The following is a 12,017-nucleotide window of genomic DNA, read 5'->3' on the forward strand; positions in this document are numbered from 1 at the left end:
CTGCTAGTTTCACCTCTTAACTGGCAATCACGTACCTGCTTTCTGCCATGCTACATTAGTTTGCTTTTCCTAGAATTTTATAGAAGCAGAATCATAGGTTATGCACTCTTTTATCTGGCTTCTCGCATATAGCATGATTACCTACTGTGTCACGTGTATCATTACTATGTTCCTTTTTCGTCTGGGTGGTAAACCGTTGTATAGATATACCACAGTTTTATTTATTCACTCACCTATATAGAGACATTTGGGGAGCACTGGTGGCTTACGGGTAAGGAGTTGCACTGCCAACCCAAAAGCATGCCGTTTAAATGCACCAGTTGCTCTGCAGGAGAAGGATGGGCACTCTCCTGTGTGATTTACTGCTTCTGAAAACCAACTGGAAGGTCAGCTCTGGGTCAGATCTGACTCGATGGTGCATAACAATAACATAGAGGGGCATTGACTTATTTTCATTTGAGGGACACTCCCAGTAAAGCTGCTGTGAAGAGTTGTGGGCTAGTCTTTGTGTGGACAAAGGCTTCCATTTCTGTTGGATAAATCCAGAGTCAAATTGTTAGGTCATATGGTAGATGTGCATTTAACATTTGAAGAAACTGGTTAGGTTTAAATAGCTTCTGTAGAAGAAAGGTGTGTCAGCAGTTCTTTGGAAGAATGTTAGCAGGACAGCCATCTCCCTGGCACCAGACCTCCAGGTCTCACTTTGTTCTTACTGTGATCTCTAGTAGCTTCTGCCTGGTAGACAATGCCCTTTATGCTATAAATTTAGGAAATGACAGTGTCAAACCCAGAGGCTAGAAAAACTGTTCTGACTCCAACCACTGGGGGGGGGGGGGAGTATTTTACTAGTTCAAATATTTTAAAATCAGAAAGACATTGCTAAAAAAAAAAAAAAAGAAAGACATTGCTAACTGTATCATAGATAATGAAGCCCACCAAAACATTTCTTTTTCCTACACTAATAACTTTGATTCTTTAAAATTTTTTTTTCTTTCATGTGTGTACTGTCAAATCGGAACTGACTGGTACAGGAGGAAATTGCCCCTCCTCCATCAGCATCTGGTGGATTTGAACCTCGTACCTCTGGGATTGCAGTGCATCTTCTTGCCACTAGGCCACCAGAGCTCCAACTTTGATCCTTTTCAACAAATTTATCAAATATTTAATTATGTCATCTGTATTTTGGATACTCCTCTCTCCAATCTCTAAAGCACATGTTATGTACCAAGATGGTCTTGAACAGTTCACTTCGTGAAATACCTTCCAACATCTTGAGTTGTTGTTGTTTTTTCCTTGTGGAGTTTGTTGGGTTTTTCTTTTTAATAAAAGTTTACAGAGACTTTGGATTTTCATTCATTCGTTGTTGCACACTTTCCTAATGTCCTGGTTTTTCATTTGTTCCATTATTGCCTTTACCACTACCACTGATGTGACTGCTAGGGTCATAGGCCCAGGGATTACACCTTTACCGTGTTGTTGTTGTGGACTGTTGAGTTGGAAACAACCCATAGTAGCTGATCTTCCAGTGGGTTTTGAGAAGCAGTTAATCACATAAAGGGAGATTGCCCATCTTTCTCCTGAGGCTGGTGGCCTCGAACTGCGAGCCTTTGGGGTTTCAGTGCACCTTCTTGCCACTAGGCCGCCAGAGCTCCCTATAGAGCAGAGGCTCCTCAGTAATCACGGTAGGATATTTGGTAAAGTAGAGGATTGACAAAATGAGCACCTTCAAGCAGATGTTGATACAGTGGCAGCAACAGTGAGCCCAAACGTAGCAATGGTTGTAGAGCTGGCTCGAGTCTGGGAAAGATTTGGTTTGGTTTTGTTGAACATAAAGTTGCTATAAATCAAGAAACTTACTTGATGACATTTAATAACAACTTTTAAAATAGATAATCATGGGAATTTCTCTTAATACATAGCTCATTGTTTGGATCTTCTTAGTCTGAGATTCCTGGCTAAATTGTTTATTGCTGTTGTGTACCATTGAGTTGGAACCGACCCATAGTTGACCCTCCGGCTGGTTTTCAGAGGCAAGTGATTGCACAGGAGGAGACTGCCCATCCTTCTCCTGTGGAACAGCTGGTGGATTCGAACTGTGTGCCTTCAGGATTGCAGCACAGCTATAGTCTAAATGTATTAAGAGCATAGGTCCTGGAATCTGATGTGGTGAGTTTTTTAACAGGCTTTGTGACTTTGACAAATGATTTAACCTTTTTCTATGACTCACATTCTTTGTTTTAAAACAGACTTAGATTCCTACCTCATATCCCTGTAGGAATTAAATGAGATGGTCATGTGGAGTTCTTAACACCATGATGTGTAGTACAATTTATCATTTGTGGCAGTAATATTATCCTCAACAGTAATGCTTACCTTCATGACTGAAAGAGAGTGATGACACAGACAATTTAATTTAGCAAATGATGAAGCAGATTTTCACTTGGGACCGAAAGATCTTTGGCAAATGCTTTGCCATACTATCTATATTTTACTTGGGTTTAACTTCTTTTCATCACATCCATATTAATCATATGGATAGATGTTCATGCAAAATAATAGAGAGTTGACTGTAAAATGAAATCTAGGGAGATGTCAGTCTGGAGACTAAGGTGTGCCTGATCCAGGCCATGGTCTTCACAATTACATGCTATGCATCAGAAAACTGGACGATGACAAGGGATGATAGAAAGAGAATTGATGCCTTTGAGCTGTGATGCTGGAGAAGAATATTGAATATGCACCACGGACTGCCAGGAGAACAAACAGGTTCATCCTGGAGAAGGTGAAACCAGGCTGCTCCTTGGTGGCAAGGATTCTGAAGCTTCATCTGACATACTTTGGGATATTAACAAGAAGGGATCAGTCCTTGGAGAAGGACTTCATGCTTGGGAAGGTGGAAGAACAGCGCAAGAGAGGAAGACCCCCCGATGAGGTGGATTGATTCAGTGTCTGGGGATAGATGTGTCAGACACAATAAGTTTGGCTCAGGATACAGCAGGGTTCAGAACTGTTGATCACTGCTATTTATGGGTCACTACAAGTCACAAACGACTCAACAGCATATAACAACAGCAGGGAGAAGGTTTATCATAGATAAAGTAGATTTTTATAATTTCTGAATATAGATGAAGAGTAATCTGTTAAAAAGACTCAAAGTTATAATTTATACCCCAGAATAGGAAAAAACAATGGAGGAAAAGCATACAGTTTAGAAGCATAGAAGATATTTGGGCATGCCTTTGATTGAGGCTGTGGGTTGATGTAGCTGCACTGACTCTTTACTATGTGAGTGCTGTGCTAAGTCTGTAATGATTTCCGTTTTACTGTGGTGCTCAGGGCAGTTAAGTAACTCCCCTAGGGTTTCAGAGTGAAATATTTTAAAGCCAGAATGAATTGAGATGAATTGTGGAAACATTTCTGTGGAAGCCATTCACTTTAAACTATCAAAGGGTCTTCTGTGAGAGGAAGTGCATTTTAATAATGTGCATTTGAAGATGGCAAAGACTAAGGGGAAAGACTAAGTGGGAGACAAGCAGAGTGTGAAACTTTATCAAAATAGTCAAATGATTAGTGAGTGTCAACAAAAGAACTGTCATAGTCAGAGAATTTTATATTTCTTGAAATGAATTTGAACATAACTAAAGGAGTTAGAAATTTTTTTAACTGCACAAACACAGGGTGGGAAAGAATTAACTTATCAGCAACTCTTGTAGCTGTTGTTGTGTACCATTGCATTGAGATGGACCTGTAGTTGACCCTCCAGCCGATTTTTGGAGGCAGCAAACCACATGAGAGGAGCTTGCCCTCCTTCTCCCATGGAGCAGCTGGTGGATTCGAATTGCATACCTTTGTGTTAGCAGTCAGTTTGAAGACTTAAGGTGCACCTCATTCAGGCCATAGTCTTTTCAGATACTTGCTCTGCATCTGAGAGTTGGACAATGAATAAAGATGACAGAAGAATTGATGTCTTTGAGCTGTGGTGTTAGAGAAGAGTACTGAAAGTCTCATGGACCGCCAAAAGAACATATGTCTTGTAAAATGTGTAGCCAGAGTGCTGCGTTGAGGCAAGGATGGCAAAACTTCATGTCACGTAATTTGTGCTTATTGCTGGGAGAGACTATTCCATGGAAAGGGACATTAGGTTTGGAAAGGTAGAGGACCAGCAAAAGAGATAGAGACCTTCCAGCAGAGGGATTGACATGGTGACTGCAGCAGTGAGCTCAGGTGTGTCAGCGATCATGAAGATGGCACAGGATAGGACAGCGTTCAGATCTGTTCACAAGGTCACTATGAGTCGTACCCAACTCAGCGGCACCTCCCAACAACAAAGACGTTATCCAGTGATTGTCCAACCTGGGTTTATGTACTCACTCTTAGAGGTCTAGCTTCAGATGGAATCCACCCCATCTGAAGCACTTGATTCTGGCGTGAAGAAGAAACAGCTTAGCTCAACTCAGATCATTGCTACAGAGCTGGAACCAATGTATTGCAGATCCTCCAGCCATTTTCTGAGACTGTAAATCACACGGGAGAAGACTGCCCACCTTTCTCCCTTGAAGTCACTGGTGGATTAGCTGCCTTAAATAGAATATACAAAGGACAGAGGAAAAGGTTAGTAGCAAGTATCTCTTATTTTGCTCTCTAATCATCTTACACTCCACCTCCTCTTCTACTCCTTGCTGTCAAATGGACACTGACTCCAACTTGACCTCTGGTGGGTTTTCAGAAGCCATTTTCTTTGTTTTTTTTTTTAATTATATTTTATTAATTTTCATAAACATTTACAGAGATTTTGGGCTTCCACTCATTCATTGTTGCACTATTCTCTTTACCCTCCTCCCAGTTTGTTCTTGTCCAAATGCCACAGTGCTTGTCAAAGCCAGTTCTGATTAATCTTCTTTGTCAGTGTATCCTTTGCCATTCCCTATCACTCCTCCCTGAGAGAGACTTCACCCTGAGTCATAAGGAAAAGGGGACGGCGTATTCTCTTAGCTACTTCCTGCTGAAAAGGGACGCTGTGGGTTTCAGGGTGAAGATCTTCTCTCACTACTCTAAAGGGCCCCTTTGGCAGTAGGAAACACATAGACTATTATGGAGATTGATTTTGGAATTCAGATGCACTCTTATTGATTGTGCTTGGCTGTACATGTACATATCCTTCAAGATGTATCATGGGGGTGTTGCAACCTAGAAGACACAAATTTGACTAACAAGTTATAAGTACATGAGTCCAAAAATTACGGAAAAGTAAAAGAAAAGATTCTTTCATTGTTTTACAAACCCTCCCCCAGGTCCCCTCCACCATGCAGCCCTCACTCTAGTCTCCTGTGATGACAGAAATACCCAGTTACATCTCTCTTTTAGACGGCAGAAGCCATTTTCAATCACACAAAAGAGATTGTCCATCTTTCTCCCACAGAACAGCTAGTAGATTTGAACTGCATACCTTTGTGTTGGCAGTGCATCTTGCTACCCATTAGGCCACCAGATAAAAATAAAAAATGCCAACTTCCATCTACCTGAAGAAGAGGGAAATTAAAACAGAATCCTAAGACTAGAAGTTGAATGGTTGTTCATTTTCTTTTTTTAAAAATTTTGTTATTAATTTTAATGAACGTTTACAGAGATTTTGGATTTCCATTCATTCATTGTTGCATTTTTCTCTCTGCCCACCCCTCCCCCCCTGTTCGCTCTTCTCTTTGAAAAGTAAAAGAAAATTCTTTCATTGGTATACAATCCCCCTGCCCCTCCCCCCAGTACATTCCCTATGCAACCTTCGTTCTGGACTCTTGTCATAACCATAATACCCAATCATATATCACTTTTAAACAGTTCTCTCCATCATCTGTTTCAATATAGTATACATAATTTATCCAACTTTTTTCAGTCTTACCCCAACCCTGATGTCAGTCCCATTCTACAACAGTGGCACCATGCAGTGTTTGTCCTTTTGTGACTGGGTTATTTATTTTCATGAGCTCTCAGAAAGGAGTACAAATTTTATTTTTAAAAACAGAGTAATGTATATAAAGCTTTCTTTTGTTCTTTGAATGTGTAAAGAGCCCGCATAAACTCAAGATGTTATTTTTAGTCCCAGAAAGGTTTGCTTCATGGTACTCTGCCACAATTTGTATATTATAAAATGGTGTGTTTTGGAGATAGTAAATGTTTTATTAATTGAAAAATCTATTTGTTTTTAATTTGATTTGTTACCTTTGCAATATCAACCAGGGAAGAATTCTTATGTCCCTCGGGTGTAGTCATCCTTTTGTCAAGGGTAATACATTAAAAGCTCATTCAGCTATTAAGATTCATTACAGATAGCATATACGCTCTGTGAGCAATTGCTTTTCTCCACCCGACAAGATATTCTGCTACCTTTTGCTAATAAGTGCCGAAGAGTTCAGGACTAGTTAATGCAAAATGTTCTTTGAAGGTTACCATGATTGAGTGCACTTTTAGGGGATTTTTTTTTATTCATAAAAATTATTTTAGAATTTACTAATGTGAGATTTTTCACCTTTTAACAGAGATAATCATTAATTTAATAGAACTTTATATTCACTGCCTGCATTTTCAAAAAAGATCTGAAGGCTTATCATGAAGGATATATACACACAGTGAAGAGTGAAGTTAGCAGCAGGGGCTTGTGCCATAATCCCTGGTGCATTGTGCTGCTGACCCAGATGCTGTGCATCTCTGGTGGTCCGAATCCACCAGTAAACCCTAAGGGAGAAAGACAGGAATCTCCTCCTGCTGTGATGCACAGTCAGAAACCCAGTGGAGAGTCATGGTGAATTGGAATGGACTCAACAGCAGTGAATGAGTGAGTGAGTGAGTGAGCTGGCGGGAGAAGGTCAATAAAAGGAATATCAAAGTCAAATCAAGAAGAGAATGCAAATATGCCAACTACAAAGACTGAAATATATGTAACTGAGCACAGAAGTTAGCCCCAAGTTTCCTGGAAGCTGGGGCAAAAGAATAGAAACGTATTGTTATCTAAAGGGCATTAGTGAGCTCTCATGGCCTAGTGGTAAGACGCAGGACTGCAATCATAAAGGCATGTGGCTCGAATCCACCAGCTGCTCTGTGAAAGAGAGGTGGGCAATCTCCTGTGTAATTCACTGCCTCTGAAAACCCGCCAGAGCGTCAGTCAGCTATTGGTTGGTTCCAACTCGAAGGCACAAGCAGCAACAAAAGACATATGTCTAATAATTCACCAAGAGCAGAAAACCTTTTCATCATTGTTTTGTTAGGAGTTCTGGTGGCCTAGGGTCAAGAAGCTGTGCTGCAGTCCCTAAGGCACCTGGTTCGAGGCCACCAGCCGCTCCATGGGAGAAAGATGGGGCACTCTCCTCCCATGAGATTAACTGCCTATGAAAACCCACAGAAGGGTTAGCTAAGGGTCAGTTCCAACTTTACACAACAACAACATTGTTTTGTCAGGTGCCATGAAGTTGAGTACGACTCACAGTAACCCTATGAACCCTATGATGGATCAGAATGAACCCTGTCCTGTATCCTGTGCCATCCTCATCATCCCAGACACACTTGAGCCCTGTGCAACACACTTGTTACAGTCCCTGTCAGTCTACCTAGGTGAGGGTCTTCCTCTCTTTTGCTGACCCTCACCTTTCCAAGCGTGATGTTCTCCAATGATTAGCCCCTCCTAGCAACATGATCAAAGTATGTGAGATGAAGTTTCATTGTTCTTGCATTTAGGGAGCACCTGGTTGCGTTTTCACCAAGACGTGTTTGGTCCTTTGCCAATCTATGGATTCAGTACTCTTCTCCAACACCACAACACAAAGGCATCGATTATTCTGTCATCGTTACTTATTGTCCAATTTTTGTCTGCATAGCAACTGATTTAAAAGACCATTGTAAATATTCAGGTACTGCTTAGTCTTTTAACTGACATCGTTGCTTTTTAGCACTTTGGAGAAGTCCTTGACAGCAGATTTTCCCAATGCAGTGTTGTTGTTATGTGCTGTTGAGTTGACAACGACTCTTAGTGACCCGGTGCACAATAGTTCTGAATGCAATATGTCTTTTGGTTTCTTGACAGCTGGTACTGAGGGTGTTGATTGAGGATTCATGTAAGATAAATTTCAGTCTTTTCACCATCTATCGTGATATTTTCTAGCAGTGGTGAAAATTTTTACTTTCTTGATGTTGAGATGTAATCCATAAGAATTCCTCATGTGTGCTTACATGAGAGGCATTGAGAACGGTAATGAACAATGCAGAAGCAATTTGATGGTTTCTTAATAAGAGCATGATTATAACATAAAAGTTTGACTTGATGATGGGAATTCTGCTGGGGCCTCAAAGCCTAATAATATTTATTTAGTAAGCTCTCTTCCCTCTTCCTGATAATTCTGACAGAGACTGCCAGTTGGTCATAATACTTTGAACTTCTCTTAGATTCTAACTGTTATGATTAAGTTGTCTTTAAAAAAAAAACCCAAAGCAAACCAAAACAAAACAAAACCTATTTACCCCCCTAAAAACCAAATAAAACTTTAGTATTTCCTTTTTAATAGTTGAATGATTGTGAATAGAATTGAATAATTTCTGTTCTTGGATTCTTATCTGATAATGAGTTTTGAATTTCATCTTGGATAGTGAGACCAGACTCCTCTGCCTCTCATTGTTGAAACTTGAAGAGGTCCTTAAAACCGCTTTTTTTCACCTTGATGATGTGATGATGGCTTTTGTAGGCCTCCCATAATCAGCGTGCCTGACTGCTAAATTTGTGCAGGTGCTAAGAGGACTGGTGGTGGTGGCACTTGGCTTGATTTCTTTAGAGTTTTACAGTCCCATATGGTAGCCACCAGCTACACATGACTATTCATTTTTATATTTAAATGAAGTGAAATTTAAAATTCAGTTCCTCAGTCACACTAGCCACATTTTAAATGCTCAGTAAGCACAGATGGTCACTGCATTAGAAAGTGCAGATTCTCGACCATCCCCATCATCATAGCGAGTTCTCTTGGGTGGTGCTGCTCTGTCTGAGTGTTTTTTGTATCTCCACATTCAGTCTCAGCCCTTGAAAAGGAAGATCATACTCAGAAAGGTGAAGGGTCAGTAAGGAGAAGAAGATTCCCCTGTACCAGTGGGCTGGAGAATGTCAGAGATCATGAGAATGGCACAGGACAGGGCAATGTTCAGATCTGTTGTTGTCCATAGCATTGCTGAGTCTTAGTCGACTCAACAGCACTTAACAACATTTAGACCCCAAACAGTAGCTTCCTCTACAGAGCAAGACTGCTCTCTACAGCGTCCACAATCATTTTGTTGAATTGCTTCAGGAACTACCACTATCTCTTGACAGACTCCTTAACAATGAATGATGTTGCTGTCAAACCTTAACAGATTTCACCACCTCCCTGATATTTCCCACAGAGAGATTGCCACCTCTTTTTCAGTTAGTCTACATCTAATCCTACTGTCAACTTGTAGCTGACTGGAAGGCAGTTAACAATAGTAATGGGGGGGGGGGGGAAGCATTTTCTGCAAATTTGATTCTTTTAGTGCTTCTTCTGGCTGGTATTGGTTGCTGTTAGAAACAAACAAACAAACAAACAAACAAAAAATTTAAAAGAAAGAAAAAAACCAGAGGAATCTATTTTTAATGTTCTTTGCAGTTGTCAATTTTCATATAATCTTGGTGTATGCACATGCTCTTGAAAGTTTTTGTGGTGTGCTTGAGCCTGTTGGAAATGAACTGATACAGTACTGGGGCCCTCCCCTTTTACGGGGTGAACTGCTTCTACAAGAAGCTCCTTGATAGATATTAACTGAATATAAATGATGTTCTATCAGTTGAGCACATAGGAAAGTACACTTAACATCTTTGTTGTGCACTATTTTCTAAACCGCTTAGAAAGTTTTCTTCTTCGAGATGCCGTAAACAGACTGTAGTACTTGCAAGTCTCTCAGATTTGGACCCCCCACAACCGCAGAAGCTGGCTACCAGTTTCCACCCCTCAGCTGGAGACAATCTGATTGTGAACTTATCTTGGTTCACGGTGTTCCTGGTCCTCGGACACCTTGTGACCTAACTTCATGTTAACCACTGTTGGGCAAGTTTCAAGGATATGAGGCATTTCCTGTGTTTAAAAATGTTCTGATATTGGTAATTCACATGAAATGATAATAACTTAATTATATTAATTTCTACTTTTGTGTAACATTGAAGAAAGTTAAGGTAAAACATAAAGAAATGTCCATGAGTAACCATGGGAATAGTGTAGGACCAGGGAATGTGTTGTTCCGTTATGTGCTCACCAGCTGACAATAACAAAGGGGTGTCCCTCTCCATTTGTGTGAATTTAATATAGTTATTTTTACTCTTAAAAATAAGACATCTGACTGAAACAAAAATTTGCACTGATATTTATCAACATGCCTTTTGGAGTGATGCCAATTGAATATCAATTAGTCTGAATTTACATCCATTCATAAACCAATGAGGAAATGTTCTACTTAACTGTAGCAATAAATTCCGTTCCCCACCCACGTGGATGTGTCACAAAGGTCAACTGAGATGTTGTTATAAAAAACAATTACCTTTATGTAATATTGTCTTATATTTATACATTTATGTTTCCTTAATCATCAGTGCTTCCATTCTGTTTTGATTTTACAAGCCTTGGTGCACAGGGCATAATCCCCTTGTCAGCAGTGTTAGAAAGTTTTTTATATTTATATATGAAAGTTTTTCATAAATATACATATATATGAATTATATATGTGTGTGAATGAAATAATATCAGACACATTAATCTTATCACACATTAATAGTATCAGTAACATTGCAGAACAGCAAGAAATGAAAGAAAATAGCTGTAATGAATAAAAGATTATGTAATTTCTTCTATATGCACTTTCTTTTTTTTTTTTGGGTTAACAAATAATCCTTTATTGAAATATTTTCATCTGTAGTTCCTTAGCTAGCTGGGCATTCCACAGCACCACTGTTGATGTCTTCTATGATATATGCACTTTCTGATAGCACTTATTCTACTGAAATTTCGATTCCGTCATTCAGTAGCAATGATAATCTTCTCATGAGCATCGCAGCACGAGGCGGCGTGTGCAGGAGCGCGCGTGGTGCGAACAACCCCCCCCACTCTCACACTCACGTGCGCGCACACATTCACACACACGCGCGCGCACATACACACCACAAATACATTCATCCACCACCACACACACTCACACGCACACACCACACACAGTCTCTCAACACACACACACACACACACACACATTCCCCCCCCCCACCTCCAGTAGTAAAGATAATATTCTCATGAGCATCACAGCATGAGGCGGCGTGTGCAGGACACATACACACACTTGTGCGCACCCCCTCCCCCTCCCCGCAGCTGCCAGCCTGCCTTGAGGCCCCAGCAGGCGCCTGATTGGCGGGCTCTGTTTATTCTGTGAGCAGATCCTTGTACCAGCCGGCAGCCGTCAGTCGCGGCCTGCAGCCCATTGGCCAGGCCCGCCGAGGGCCCGCCCTTCTTTTCCACGGGACCCAGCTCGCGGAGGTCTGTGCGGAATCCTAAAGCAGCCCAATTTACATCCATTCATGAAACCGTGACGTCAGCAAGCCCCTGGGCCGCTTCGCAGTGGGCTGGAGGATCGTGTGGGCGGGATCCACCGCCCCCTTAGGTTTCTAATCCTACAAGGCTGCCGCCGCTGCTGCTGCTGCTGCTTTTTTTTTTTTTTTTAAAAAAAATTAATCTTCCATCTTTTTAAAAAGGGAGAAAATGGAACAGCATGTGTAGGAATTCTTCATGGTGGTGAGTATTGCACTGAGTTTTTCTCTCTCTTCAGCATTTATCTCACAAGGGCAGATGGAGAATTTAATTGTGATTTGAGGTGACTAGGAAACTGATAATATTGGCTGGGACATAGTGAGTGAGTGAGACAGACAGACAGACAAGACAGACAGAGGCAGAGGAAACCCGAAACCCCGTTATAGCTCGGAGCCTCTGAAACTG

The 12,017-nt window shown here is 40.9% G+C and overlaps 1 protein-coding gene across 1 annotated transcript in view; it reads left to right on the plus strand.

The window, feature by feature from the left end:
• The window catches only part of MAP3K13 (mitogen-activated protein kinase kinase kinase 13), a 218,861-nt gene that overhangs the window by 88,757 nt on the left and 118,087 nt on the right, over positions 1-12,017 (plus strand). The window lies entirely within an intron of this gene.

Source organism: Elephantulus edwardii, unplaced genomic scaffold (genome assembly GCF_000299155.1).
Source record: "Elephantulus edwardii isolate Elephantulus edwardi_28Jun2011 unplaced genomic scaffold, EleEdw1.0 scaffold00031, whole genome shotgun sequence".
Lineage (NCBI taxonomy): Eukaryota > Metazoa > Chordata > Mammalia > Macroscelidea > Macroscelididae > Elephantulus > Elephantulus edwardii.